Source organism: Moschus berezovskii, chromosome 16 (assembly GCF_049115385.1).
Source record: "Moschus berezovskii isolate FMDL1 chromosome 16, NW_MosBer_1.0, whole genome shotgun sequence".
Taxonomy (NCBI): Eukaryota; Metazoa; Chordata; class Mammalia; order Artiodactyla; family Moschidae; genus Moschus; species Moschus berezovskii.
Genome location: NC_142475.1, coordinates 71,860,968 through 71,875,524, shown reverse-complemented (window position 1 = coordinate 71,875,524; position 14,557 = coordinate 71,860,968). Strand labels below are relative to the sequence as shown.

The 14,557-nt window shown below is 43.3% G+C and overlaps 1 long non-coding RNA gene and 1 pseudogene across 1 annotated transcript in view; one reads left to right on the top strand and one right to left on the bottom strand.

Annotated features, from left to right (window-relative positions):
* Positions 1-9,415, bottom strand: part of LOC129560304 (uncharacterized) — a 72,520-nt gene extending 63,105 nt beyond the window's left edge. Inside the window, exon 1 of the long non-coding RNA XR_008686732.2 lies at positions 9,294-9,415. This is a non-coding gene — a long non-coding RNA (uncharacterized LOC129560304). The remainder of the gene's footprint in view (positions 1-9,293) is intronic.
* Positions 6,243-6,370, top strand: LOC129560579 (small nucleolar RNA SNORA70; annotated as a pseudogene).
* Positions 9,416-14,557: the final 5,142 nt, after the last annotated feature.

Genomic DNA, 14,557 nt, shown 5'->3' with positions numbered 1-14,557 from the left:
GCTCTATTTCAAAGGCAAGGATCTGCTGGTAAGAAGACAGAAGGACATGGCCTATGTATTTCTACGTGTTTTTAGCCTTTCAGATTTTTTTAAAACATCATTAAAAAAAACTTTCCGTCTTAAACGATTCTTAGATTACTTGCCAACCAATGTGTATCTCAGTCTCAATACTTCAACTTCGTGTATAACTCTTGGATAATATTTTGTACCAGTATGAATTTCTACTGCCCCCTAACACTGTGTAGTGACTTCATTGTATATTAACTTCTTTTCTACAGATCTCTGAGCTACCAGGTGAATTAATGGAAAAAGTCAAATTCTGTTAGGAATCATCCTATAGGATGTTGGTAGCCTGTGAAAAATGAATGTCTTTTTTCTTATACAAACTAGTAACAAGACTTGTTTTCACAATTCCTTTTTACATTTTTGTGCATATAATACCTGTATATTATACTCATATTCTAAAGTGACCAGAAAGTGTTATTTAATAGAAACTGCATACATTTTTTTATGTCTCTATGGACCCTTTGACTCTGGAGACTCTTATAATAAATTAGCAGTATAATAGGCTATTGTTTTCAATTATGAATAAAAATGTACATTGAAGTAAAAGATGACTACTGTTTTTAAAAAGATTTTTCCCCATTCCAATGTGTATTCATTATAATAAAATTAGGAAAGGCATGCATCTTGTATGTTCCTTCATTCTTCAGATTTCAAGGGGTTAGCCCTCTCTTTCATACACAAATGAAAGTTACATCTCAGGCCTCCTGACTATAGGAAACACAGTCCCTCCCCCACATATTTCTGAGTGTCCCTTGGGAGGGTTCACATGCTCTGTCCACACACACAGGGACTACTTGGAGGCTCCTTGCAGACAGCTGCTCTGGGCCACTCTGCCAGTGACCCTAACTTTCTGGTAGCTTCTCTTGTCCTCACAGTCCACTCCAGGCAACCTCTCTCCAAAGCAGGAACTCAGGCTCTCTTTCATTTCCTAAGCTAAACTGAAACAAACCCTTGTAATGAGTAAATGTTACTAAGGTTTGACGATAAATCAGAGAATTCCATTCCAGAAAGTGTAGCCGTGAAAAGGAAGCAGAGGAATGAGATTTTTCTTTCGTTTTTCTGGGAACAAAAACACCAAAGAAGACAGTGAGCAGGATGAACGTTCCTAGTTTGCTTTTACTTTAACTGCTCCTACATCGGCACGTCTATAACAAAGTTTGCTTTTCTGCCCCCTAACTCTGCAGGAGCTTCATTTCTCACCTGTTATCCTTTGCTTGCCCTTACAACACCCTCTTCCCCTTGCAGTTCCTCTCTTTACAGACCAGCATGAAGGCTGCAGAGCCCCGGAACTGCCAGGATCAATTGTTGGGTCACAGATGCAAGTCTGTGACTGATTTTGAGCAAGATCCTAACATCTTTGTTCCTCACCACCAACTCCTGACTGTGAGCCCTCATCTTACATAATAAGCCCCTAGACTCCTCATGGAGAGGCGGCACAGTTCTCGAGGCATGAATCGACTGTGTTCCCCTCTCCACCGGCTGAGAATTAAAGCCACCTTTCCATTACCTCCAAACTCTGTCTCCATATTTTTTCCTTTGGCTTCAGTGGGCAGAGAAAGCCAAGATTTCAGTCGGCAACAAAGGAGAAAGCTTAAAGGTACATTTCAGGGATCTCCCCAGTGGTCCCAGCGGGAAAGAATCTGCCCTGTGATGCAGGGCATTCAGGTTCAATCCCTGGGTGGGGAACTGTGATCCCATCCCACATGCCATGGCGCATCTAAGCTGGTACACCACAACTAAAACCTGACACAACCAAATAAAGAAATAAACAGTTTTTTTAAGGGCATCTCAAGATACCAGAGAACCTGGAGTTGTTCTAAGTTCAACTTCCCTGGAGAAGGGTGGCCTGGGTGGTTCCCTTCGTTGTAAACTCCCACCTGCTCCCTCCTTCCCCCCCGGAGACCAGCCCACTGCTGGTTTCTGTGCTGTTTCTGAGTCGGGTTACCAAAAATACCTTCACCCCACCTCAATCAGGGAGTGAAATCTCTTTGACATCAGAGTAATCTTCAGAGAGATTATTTAAGACAATACTGTTATTTACATTGTATAAGAGAGTATTAAGCATCTGGCCTGTGCCCTGGGATTCTGTCAAGAACAGTGAGTGAATTAGTCTTGAACCGACTGGCTAGCCACTCATGTTTTGAGTTCATCCACAGGAAAAAAGAGGGAGAAGCAGTGGGATGCACGGGAACTCTACTTTTGCAATAGTTCTGTGATTCTCAAAGTAAGTTTCTTTAAAAGATAGGGAAAAGGCTTGTTGCAGTGGTATGATTCAGATGCTACCCTTAGAGATGAAAATACAACAACCTAAAAAATAATATTTTTCCCCTTTCCATTTGTCCAAAAAAAAAAAAAAAAAGGAATGTAGTCAAGTCTCAGAGCACCTGGAGGCTTACAAACAAAATGAAGAAAAATTGAAATTGCTAATCTTATTGCCTTTTCCCTTAAATAGGCATTTAAATTCTTATGCCTCTTAGCTGGACACACAGAAATCATGCAAGATATTCTTATAACCTAGTCATGGCTATGAATTTTTTTTCAAGATCTCTTTGATGTGGCCCATTCTTTTTAAGTCTTGATTGAACTTGTTACAATACTGCTTCTGTTTTATGTTTTGGTGTTGTGGTCAAAAGGCCTGTGGGATCTTAGCTCTCCGACCAGGAGTCAAACCCATATCCCCTGCATTGGAAGATGAAGTCTTTACCAGTGGACCGCCAGGGACGTCCCACAGCTGTGAATTTAAGCAACATAAGAGCACGTATCCCTTCCCTACTCTAAGCATATGCTGAATTCTATTTTTTCTCCATTTTTCCACATGTGTGAAAATAGCTCAAATATCATCTCTTAGTCCAGCTCTCCAATCCCGCTGCCGCTGCCCTTGGTTCCAGCCCTCATTGTCTTTTAATTTGACAGCCTCCACAAGGAGCTTAGAACTTCCATGTTTCCGTAAAAACTCTGCTTTCAATATAGTTCTAAGTAATAAACCTGGGCATTGTTTTATCACTCTATTTAAAATCTTGAAATGTAAAAAGTGAGATCCAAACTCCTGGGCTCGGTATGTAAGATCTCCCATTATCTGACCCACCTGACGGTGTCAACCTCGCCTCTTACTATTTCCTTTCGCATGCCTTCTATGTCTCTGTCATCCTTTTGCCCACGTTTCCCCTGACTTCTCTTGCTTCTATTATTTGGGAGCCCTTTACTGTAAGTAGAAGGCTCATATATTACCTTGAAGGCTAGATATAGTTTACTCAAACTTCAAGACCCAAATCAAATGTTACCTCCCTAAAAACCTACTCAATTTACAGTTATGGAGTACTTAAACTATGTTGAAGATTCCAAATCTACCTGGCAGACTCAGTCTTTCTATACTCTAAGAACTTTGATCCTCCTTCTGCAATTACATGTTGAACCCTAACTAAACCTACTACACTGTGAGCTTTCTCAGTGCTTTATAAATACGAATCGTGTTAGCCTTTCTGGCCATCATATAACCCTGTTTATTCCCATTAATTCTTCCATCACCTGGAGTTGTAAGGTTAAATTCCCCCCTCAAAATATGCTACTATGGCTAAGTGAAAATGCCCCAAACTGCCTCTAGTTTAAACTCTCTGATAGGTTTATTAGACTCAGTTTCAGGTACTTACATTGACTCTTATTAAATTTAATTTTGTTAGATTCAACCAATCATTTGAATATGACTATATACTTTTAAATTCCAATTTTTGTAAACCAAACTATATTGGTTATTCTTCTCAAATTCATGTGATTTACAAAATGTTAAAATGTCTTTTTATCCAGAGGCTACAAATTGTTGAATAAGGCAAGTTAGACAGTGATTACTGCCAAATTATCATGTTATTCCCATCAGGCGGGCTTCAAATGCCTCCTTAGGATCTGGGATGATGCACTACTTTTAGGTAAAGTACCATTCTGAAAGCCAGATTCATCATTTTCTTGATCTCTCTAGTGTAGTCTGATATATTAACTTTATGAAAAAGAAATAATATAACTGACTTGAATTTATATTAGTTATTAAAGATCACAATTAGTTTTTATAAGATTTTATAAGTTACATCTTAGAGTCTTCCTTGGGATTTTCACTAAATTCATCAGTTTAAGATTTGTGAAATCTACTTTCTTTCACTTTTTTGAAAATTCTCACATTGATGGTCCATTTTCTGGCACCTCTCCCATCCTCTGAGATCCTCCAAGTTCACCCAGAGGAATGCTCTTACTGCAGTTTTATTTATTTAATCTTTCAGCAAGTAGATATTGAACATTTATAATGTGCCAGACTCTGGGAGGGACACTGGTATTGGCCTTGAGCCAAACAGCCATGATTCCTCCATCCAAGAAGTTCACATTATGATTCTCTGTGTCTTGAACGGTTATAGTCTGGGGAGTCAGCTAGATCTTTGCTCCAACTCTAAAGGACTTCAGTAACATTTACCAGTGTTTGTCTGGGGAGTCATCCTTCTTACCAGAGAAGGTGAAGAAATGCTGACTGACAGTCATTTGCAATTATATCATTTCCTAAAGAACTAAGGAAAATTTCCAAGGACTTGGTCTCTAGCAGTTCTCTAAAAGCTCACATCTTGATGAGAAAAATCCAACAATCACATGGTATGTAAACTTGGAGAAAACCAATGAACACATTGAGAATGAATTCATGTTATGGTAAGTGCCATGAAAACACAAAACGGATTGATGCGGTGGAGAGTGAACAGACGTGGAATGAGTATCTTGGATAGAGTGGCCAAGGGACACCTCTGATTTAATTGCAACTGCAAAGACTGAGTTGTAAGGAGGTGGATGCCAGCAAGGAACTTAACCGAGCCCTCCATGGCTTGAGTATAGTGAGTATGGTAGAGAAATATGAGAGAAGGCTGGGAGGTGTGGAACAGGGAGAAGTCATCAGATTTAGAGCCTTGTAAGTCATGCAAGTGGAGACATACCCACTGTGAAGCCAGTGAACGGCACGGAGTCCCAGGGGTGAGTCAAGTCACCTCCAGTACTGTCTCTCTGGGTAACACCAGCAAATACTAGGAATAGCATGCATCTTCAAAAGCCAATATGATTGGCAAAGAACAGGAGCACTGTCCTATGCCTCTTACTCAAACAGAAATTTAATTTCATTCTAATCCTCTGAGAATACACCTTCATACACAGAGCAAAGTATGTGTTTGCTCATCTCACCAAGACACATAATAATCCCTGACATTAGTCAATAAGTTGGAAGTGGAAATTCAATCATAAAAGACATTTCTGCTTCCAGATGATGTAGAAATGACCTCATTAAGTTTGTCTGCAAAAAGTGTTTCCCCCAAAAGCTGATGCCTCCTTGATGGGGATGTCAAATGGCTCTGATGAAGACATACACGGGCTCAAGTGTCAGCATCGGTGGTGCCCGAGTCTGTCTTTGCCGTCATGGTGACAAGAAATTAAAGAAGACTAGATATCATCAGTTAATGCAATGTTTTGGGAGCTCTTAATTGAACAGTTCCTTTAGGGACAAGGGTCCTGGGAATAAACAGATGTTTCCCTGAGTTGCAGGCAGGGTTGTATGCAAACCTCTTCAGAGGATGGGGAGTGGGCAGTTGATGAAGAAGTGCTATTCAGGGTAACCCCACATCCCACACCTGTTAAAGGAGGCTGACACCAATCCCATTTGGCTGTTCAGTGAGAAAATAGTTGGAAAGTAGTCAACTCAGGCCCTGACATATTAGTGAGTCCCCACGAACATGAGCCTTCCCTCCCCATTCTGTCCCTTTCAACACCCCCCTTCTCCCTCTTCCTTGCCCTTGATGAAAGCCAACAAGCTTTTCCTAGGGCCATGGCTTACATCAGCTCTAACCCTCATGGTCTGAAGGCAGGGGCCACTGACATAGAGTTTACTACTCTTAGAAGTATCTCCTAGTTTGTAGGGTAGACTTCTACTTTGGTTTTTATTTCAAGAAGTTTGGGGGCTTCCCTGATAGCTCAGTTGGTAAAGAATCCACCTGCAATGTAGGAGACATGGGTTCAATCCCTGGGTTGGGAAGATCCCATGGAGAAGGGAAAGTCTACCCATTCCAGTATTCTGGCCTGGAGAATTCCATGGACTATAGAGGGTCGCAAAGAGTTGGACATGACTGAGTGACCTTCACTCAAGAAGTTTCATGCAGAATTATCTGAGCCCTTCTTCTAACTCGGGGTAAAATGTTTATTTAAAGTTGGGGCATAGCTACAAAGAGCAGCCTCCCTGGTAGTGTAGGCAGCCTGTTGCCTGTACAGGTTGCCCTAAGAGACCTTGGAGACAACCCCTTCCAGTGGACCTTCCTGACTGGCATGTTATCCCCAGTCTATGCTCCAGACAAGTATGTGCCTTTGGGAAACCCCAGGGCTGAAACTGCAATACTTTGGCCACCTCATGAGATGAGTTGACTCACTGGAAAAGACTCTGATGCTAGGAAAGGTTGGGGGCGGGAGGAGAAGGGGACGACAGAGAATGAGATGGCTGGATGGCATCACCGACTCTGTGGACATGAGTTTGAGTGAACTCTGGGAGTTGGTGATGGACAGGGAGGCCTGGCGTGCTGTGATTCATGGGGTCGCAAAGAGTTGGACATGACTGAGCGACTGAACTGAACAGAACTGAACTGAACTGAGGGTGCAGTTGTAATGTCCATCCACACCAAGCTGCAGAGCAAGGAGCATGTGATTGAGGCCCTTTGCAGGGACAAGTTCAAGTTCCCCAGGTACCAGAAGATCTAAATCTCCAAGAAGTGGAGCTGAATGCGCATGAATTTGAAAACATGATGGCAGAAAAGCAGCTCATCCCAGATGACTGTGGGGTCAATCCCTAATCCTGGCCCTCTGGACCGATGGCAGGCCCTGCACTCATGAGAGCTTGGCACTGGCCCCTCCTTACTCATGCCCACCAATAAATTCTACTTTCCTGTTAATAAATAAATAAAGCTGGGGAAAGCTCTACTGTGAGTTTGAATCTGATTTTCATGCCTTCTTACCTGGAAGCACATATGTATCTGGATGTTACAGTAACCTGCCAGCAGAGATCAGTCCAAGGAGAGAACTAGCGTCCCCTTATTTTGTTGGTGGTGGTATTTAGTTGATAAGTTGGAGGCTACAAATCTTAGGCTTTCCAGAGTTGCTCTATTAAACAATTCAGGCCCCAGGCTCATTCTGTGCTCTGACTTTCCTGTGACCTAAAGCCTGGAAGCCTTTCGTCTCCAGCTGGTCAAATGGAGAAAGAAAGAAAAAGTGATGTCATGGGGGTGTGGTGGGGGGCATTTTTAGGGGCTGGGCCTGGAAACAGTGCCTGGGACTTCTGCCTACTTTCCTCCACCCAGAACATAGTCACAAGGACCTCATCAAACTTCAAGGAAAGCAGAGAAGAGATTTGAGCTGTGGCCCAGAAAGGAAAGGAAAGGAAAATAATAACCACGGTCTTCCCAGGTGGCACTAGTGGTAAAGAACCTGCCTGCCAATGCAGGAGATGTGGGTTCGATCCCTGGGTCAGGAAGATCCCCTGGAAGAGGGCATGGCAACCCACTCCAGCGTTTTTGCCTGGAGAATCCCATGGACAGAAGAGCCTGACGGCTACCGTCCATAGGGTCACAAACAGTCTGACACCACTGAAGCAACTTAGCACCCAAGCACGCATGATAATCACATAGCAAACACTGCCTGACCATCTTTTATTACAGATAGTTTTGTCTAGGATTTTTTTTTTTCATTGTAATTAGTAGTTGTTGTATTAGAATTTCACCTATAATTAATAAAATTCAAGGACAGGGAACCAAGATCCCACAGAAGAATAGAGACTATCTTCAGTGGCATTTTTCCACAACCCTACGAATATATACAAGCCAACAGTGACATCACCCACAACACATCCAGGGCAGCATAGAGCCTCCCTCTCCAATCAGGAGAGAAAACTCTCCCTCCTCGTCCCTTCTTCCTTTTCCACCTTCCAGGACTTCATCACAGACTCCGTGGACATGAGTTTGAGCAAGCTCTGGGAGACGGTGATGTACAGGGAAGCCTCTCGTGCTGCAGTCCATGGGGTCACTAAGAGTCGGACACAACTAGGAGACTAAACAACAACAAAGGACCATGTGGCCTCCTCAGTGTTTTGCTACCCACCTACTGCTCATACTCAGCCTTGGACATCAGACCTTCTAGTTGGGCCAGATGTTGGTGTTGGGACAATGCAGATAGGAAGAACACTAGACTATTCCCTGACTTTTATTACCTAAGGCATCTTGCGTTACCTTCTGGCTCACAGAAGCTGAAGGATGTATAGAAGGTGAGGGGAAGAAAAACAACTCCCCAACCTTGCTGAGAGGTTCTGCTCTGCACAAGCAGTTATAGTCAGGAAGGGTTTCTCTAATGGACCACAAACTAAAGAAGAGGGAAGGAGTCCCTGAAGGTCCAGTGATCCAGACTTCAGGGGGCTTGGTTTTGACCCCAGCTCAGGGAATCAAGATCCCACAAGTCTTGCAGCAAAGCCAAAAATTACTCTTAAAAACTTTAATTAAAAAATAAAGAGTGAGCCACAGCTCATAAAGAGCTATCTAAATTTAGGTTACTAGGTTTATTTCCTTACGCTGCTCCCAAGCCTTTTGTAAACTCTTGCTGAATGTATACATTACTTGTGTGTGCTGGGGTGGAGGGTGTGAATTACAATATTTAGTGTGAATTTGGCACTAGGTACTAATCTTAAAGATGCACCTATTCATTGACCCAGCAATTTCCAGAAAATTGTCTTACAGATGCCACATATGTGCAAAAAAGTAGTTCTTCACTATTTTTATTGAAGCAGTTTTGGTAATAGGAAAAGACTGGAAACAACGCACGTGCTTGGAAACCGACTAAATGAATTATGGTAGAGCCATGTAGTGGTCATCACAGAAAAGAACGAGGGACTTCTTTTCCATAATGAAGGTGGCACAGTGGATAAGAGTCCACCTGCCAACGCAGTGCACACGGGTTCAATCCCTGGTCTGGGAGGATTCCACAGGCCTCAGAGCGGCTAAGCCTGTGCATTGCAGTTACTGAGGAGGAGCTCTGCAACAAGAGAAGCCACTGCAACAAGAACCCGCACACTGCCAACTGAAAGCTGGCCGAAACCGGAGCAAACCGGAGTGCAGCAAGAAAGACCCAGCACAGCAAAAACATCAGTAAATAAAGTATTAAAAAGAGAGAGAGAAAAGAGTGAGCACCTCTGTATGCTGGAGTAGTTGTAAGACACAGCCGGGGGCAGTCACTCCTGGCCGTGTGCGCCGTATTCTACCATGCGCTGGTGAAAGGGGAACAGGGAAACCATATCCTGTATTTGTCTCAGCCGAGAAGATGCAGAGAAACCAGTTACACTGGTTGTCTCAGGGAGGGAGGGCTGGGGGGCTGGGGACATAGACCAAAGAAGAAGACTTTGTAGACTCTCTTTATACAATCTACTCAGGAAAATTCAAGTTGGTAATAAATAAACAAAATGTTTTCATCTTCAGTCAGCAGTGCCATGGGCTACTGGGAGAAGAGATCCCATTCTTCCTTTGAGTAAAAGACTCCAAGGGCAGGACGTAGCCATGAAGCCAGGGTGACTCAGGTATCACATAGGGAGGAGCCGAGGCGCCGGGGTCTACACTTCCTCCAGCCCCACATGCAGAGTCCCTCCCTAAGGTGCCAGCCTAGAAGAATTCAGGTTTTCTTTAACCAAGAGAGGTGGCATTTTCTTTCACGGGTCATCAGACTCTGTTTTCATAGTTTCTTTAGTTTGGCTGAAACTCAGGAAAGTAAACAGCAAAAACAAATGAACCATAAAATTAAGCCTACGTCATTGGGGTGTGAGCTAAGATCATTAAATCTGTCCTGTGAGATCTAAATATTAATGTAGAACTTCAATGATACTGTAAAATTGTGCCAAAAGTAGACTAACCCACAATAATAACAGAGCTCAGACAGTAAAGAATCCACCTGCAATGCAGGAGACCTAGGTTCGATCCCTGGGTTGGGAAGATCCCCTGGAGAAGGGAATGGCAATCCACTCCAGTATTCTTGCCTGGTGATCCCCATGGGCTGAGGAGGAACCTGGCAGGCTACAGTTCCTGGGGTCCCAAAGAGTCAGACATGACTGATCGATTAAGCATAGCACATACCCACCTTTAATGACAAAGAGAGAAATAGTGTTACAGATCCTTTATGCATCAGGGCTCAGTGAACCTGGGGAGAAAGCAGATGGCTTGTGTAGACCTGAGAGCATTTTCGTATTAGACAAATGAACCACAATTAGATGGGCGTGGTGAAGGCACAGCCTGTTGCATGCTTAATTGTCGGCAGGGGATCGTTCTGATGTTCGTCCTCTATGCTCTTCAGGAGTTCACGCAAATGTGGTGCAGGCTGAAGGGCAAGAGCGGGGGGCATTGAACAGCTAAGAAGAGTGAGAATTCACTATACTACCAGAGATGGGCTTCCTTCATGGCTCAGTGGTAAAGAATCCGCTTGCCAATGCAGGAGACGCAGCTTTGATCCCTGGGTCAGGAAGATCCCATGGAGAAGGAATGGCAACCCACTCCAATATTCTTGCCTGGGAAACCCATGGACAGAGGAGCCTGGTGGGCTACAGTCCACGGGGTTGCAAAAAGACACGACTGAGCAACTAAACAATGAGCAGCAATGAGGAGCCCAGCCTGTGCCTGAGGGAGAGGAAAGTCCTCCTTCCCCTTCTCCCCCTTAACTGTGGCCAGTGTGGAAGCAGGGTTGTTGCCAAAAACAAGAAAAGCTTCATTGATCTACATGAGTTATCACTGATCTACAAATGTCATGAGATTTGGAAGAAAGAAGACTTGGGGCAGGACGGGTGACTGAGGAGGAAGAGGAAAAAGTCTGAGCAGAAAGGGAAAGAGATTGGAGTGACGACAGAACTTCAAAGATGAACGAAAGCTACAGAGAGTGGCAGGAAATCTGAGTGTGTTTGTGACTGTGCACCCTCCACCTCTTCTGTGGCCTCATAAAAAAACAGAATGAAAACATCAGTCATTACTCCTCAGTGCTTTATGGAGTTGGATTTATGTTCTTTTCTGTGTATGGTGCTGGGCTGACATGGGTTTTGAGCTGGAAGCAAGACAGCTTCATGTTTGAGGGGGTTGAACTATTCAAATTGAAACTTATTTCAACTTATTGAAACAAATTGAAACTTACTGAATTATTCAAATTGTAAATGAACCCAGAACACTTTTCAGTATATTTGATCTCTGAGGCCCTTGACACCAGCATTTACTTACCGATGGTCATCAGAGGCTTTACAGACCTTTGAGTTGCCAGTTTTTTGTTCTTTATTTTGTGAAAGACCACATGGCCATGGTCTTCTATAGTGGAGTCAACTCATACTCAGGGAATGAAGTTGAAAAATGCATGCATAAAGCAAAAGTGAAGTATAGTCAAAATTTCCATTTAAAATACTAGAATTCAGGACTTCCCTGACCGTCCAGGGGTTAAGAACCTATCTTGCAATGCAGAATACCCAGATTTAATCCCTGGTCCGGGAACTAAGATCCCACAAGCCGCTGGGCGATGAAACCGGTGCATTGCAACAGAAGATCCCACACGCCGCCACTAAGACTCAACGCAGCCAAATAAATAAAACTAAAAACACATACTGAATTTCATCCCTGAAGTCCATTACCGGTGAATTGTATACCAAAGTTCAGCCCAGTCAGGAGTTTTTCATCATTGAACACACAGCCCTCCGTTGATTATTTAATCAGCATCAACCACATGCAATGATGTGGGACAAAAATAGTCCTCACCTTCATGTAAATTATGTTCTAGGTGATGCACGCTCAGTCACTTCAGTCATGTCCGATTCTGTGTGGCCCTTGGACTGTAGCCTGCCAGGCTCCTCTGTCCACAGAATTCTCCAGGCAAGAGTACTGTAATGGGTTGTCATGCCCTGCTCCAGGGAATCTTCCTGACCCAGAGATCTAACTTGAGTCTCCTATGTCTCCTGCATTGACAGGCAAGTTCTTTACTACTAGTGCCAGCTGGGAAGCCCAAAAGAGTCCTCACTTTCATGTGAATTATGTTCCAAGTGATGAGGCAGAAAAAAATGACACGAGCAAGAAAATAAAATGACATCAGACAGAAAAATATGCTGTGGAACCAAATAAAACAGGAAATGAGAGGAGGCAGCGCCAAAACAAGAGTTATAGTTTTGTGTAGCTTGATCAGGAGAGGATCATTCAGATGGTGACATTTCAGTAAAGATCGAAAGGGAGGAAGGAAGGCAGGATGTGAGCCAGCAGCTCGGGGGTGGGTGGCAAGAGGGGGAGTGCATTTCAGACCAGAAAGCTTGAGTATGAAGCTCATGTGTGGAAGCAGCTGGGATAGGAAGACCCAGAAAGGAGGTCGGGACAGCTGGTGGCCAGTGTGGAGTGAGGATAGAGATGATGCCAGATCCATGAGACCTCAGAGGCCAGCACATAAGGTCAGCTGGTACTCTGAGTGAGTTAGGAAGCGGCTGAGGAGTTCTGAGCTGAAGAGTAATATGAGGGGACCCAGGTTTCCCAGAGGAGGGCATGGCACCCCACTCCACTATTCTTGCCTGGAGAATCCCATGGACAGAGGAGTCTGGTGGGCTACAGTCTGTGGGGTCGCAAAGAGTCAGACACGATTAAGTGACTGAGCACACAGGCAGGTTTCTCAAGAATCACTGTGGGGACTTTCCTCGTGGCCCAGTGGTTAAGAATCTGCCTGGCAACACAGGGGTCATGGGTTCAATTTTTGGTCACGGAATTAGGATCCTGCATGCCACTGAGCAACTAAGTCCATGCGCTCTGGAGCCTAAAGATCCCAAGTGCCACAATTAACAATGACCCAACACGGCCAAATAAATAAATAAATATTTCTTTAAAAAAAATCTCTATCAACCTAGGGGGTGAGATAGAAGGGAGATGGGAGGGAGGTTCAAAAGGGAGGGGATATATGTATACCTATGGCTGATTCATATTGAGGTTTGACAGAAAACAACAAAATTCTGTAAAGCAATTATCCTTCAATAAAAAATAAATAAATTTCTAAAAAATAAAAAAAGAATCATGATGGATAGAGGAATGGATAAAGATGTGGTACATATATAAAATGGAATATTACTCAGCCATGAAAAAGAATGAAATAATGCCATTTGCAGCAACATGGATGGACCTGGAGATGATCACACTAAGTGAAGTAAGTCCCACAAAGGTAAATATCATATGATATCATTTATGTGTAGAATCTAAAAAAAAATGATATAAGAGAGTCACTCTGGCTCCTTTGTTAAGGAAGAGACTCTTGGAGGAGCAACAGTAGGAACAGGTGGTGGATAGGAGACTGTTGCAGTACTCCTGGTGAGAGATGGGGGTGACTTTGACCACAGAAGGGGTGGAAAGAGTGGTGAGAAGTGACTGGATTCTGTGGGTACCAGTCAGATGAATTAGTTGTTAGAGGTCTTTGCAGTAGAGGGATCAAACTCTCACCCTGGGATATTTTTCATCATTGCAGTTTTTTTGTTTCTGCTGATAACATGTGATTGAAATAGAAAAGTTAAATGCTCAATGATGACATCCACCTGAATTTCCCTTATACTTTGCTATTTGTTCACCTCTCTAAGGACTGGGCTTCTATGCCCACATTCAGAGTTATCGCAAAATTGTCTTACGAGCAGGTTACAATCTCTGAGCATCTGTTTCCTCATTTGCAAAATGTGGGGTAGCAATAATGGTCATGTATGCAACAGGATGGATGTGCTGATTAAATGAGATGTGTATCACCGCTCAGTCCAGCAACTTCGCAGGTACCCAGCAAACATCAATTCCCTCCCCATTTTTGTGCCTGTGTACACTGACTTCTTTTATCATAATTAGGAGGTAAAAGACCTCAGGTTACATCTTGGAAAATTAAGGTAACAAGAACTCGATTTCAAGTTAAAATTCATGTCTTTGGAACTAGTTGAAGATTTAGGATTTTTTACAATTAAAGAAAGCTCCCACAAAATAATTCACCTACAGTCTTCACAAACTTAAGGTCATGAAAGAGGAGCCTGGTGGGGCTACAGTCCATAGGGTCATAAAGGGTCAGACACAACTGAAGCAACTTAGCACTCACGCATGCAAGGCAAAGACTGAGGAAGACACTAAAGGATACTAAGAGGACATTAACGATGGCGTGTCGCATGGGATTCTGGATTAGATCCCAGGCCCCCCATTTTTTTTTCATTTGCCATAACAAAGGATAGTAGGACAATTGGCACCATTTTAACAAAGTCTGTTGGTGTGACAATTACACAGTATTATTTAAGAAAACAGCCCTGTTTTTAGAAAATATATATTAAAGTATTGGAATAGCCAAAAAGTTTGTTCAGGTTTTCCCATAAGATGTTATGGACATTTCGAGCAATTCAATATTGATGGATTGTAGCCCACCAGGCTCCTCTGTCCATGGGATTCTCCAG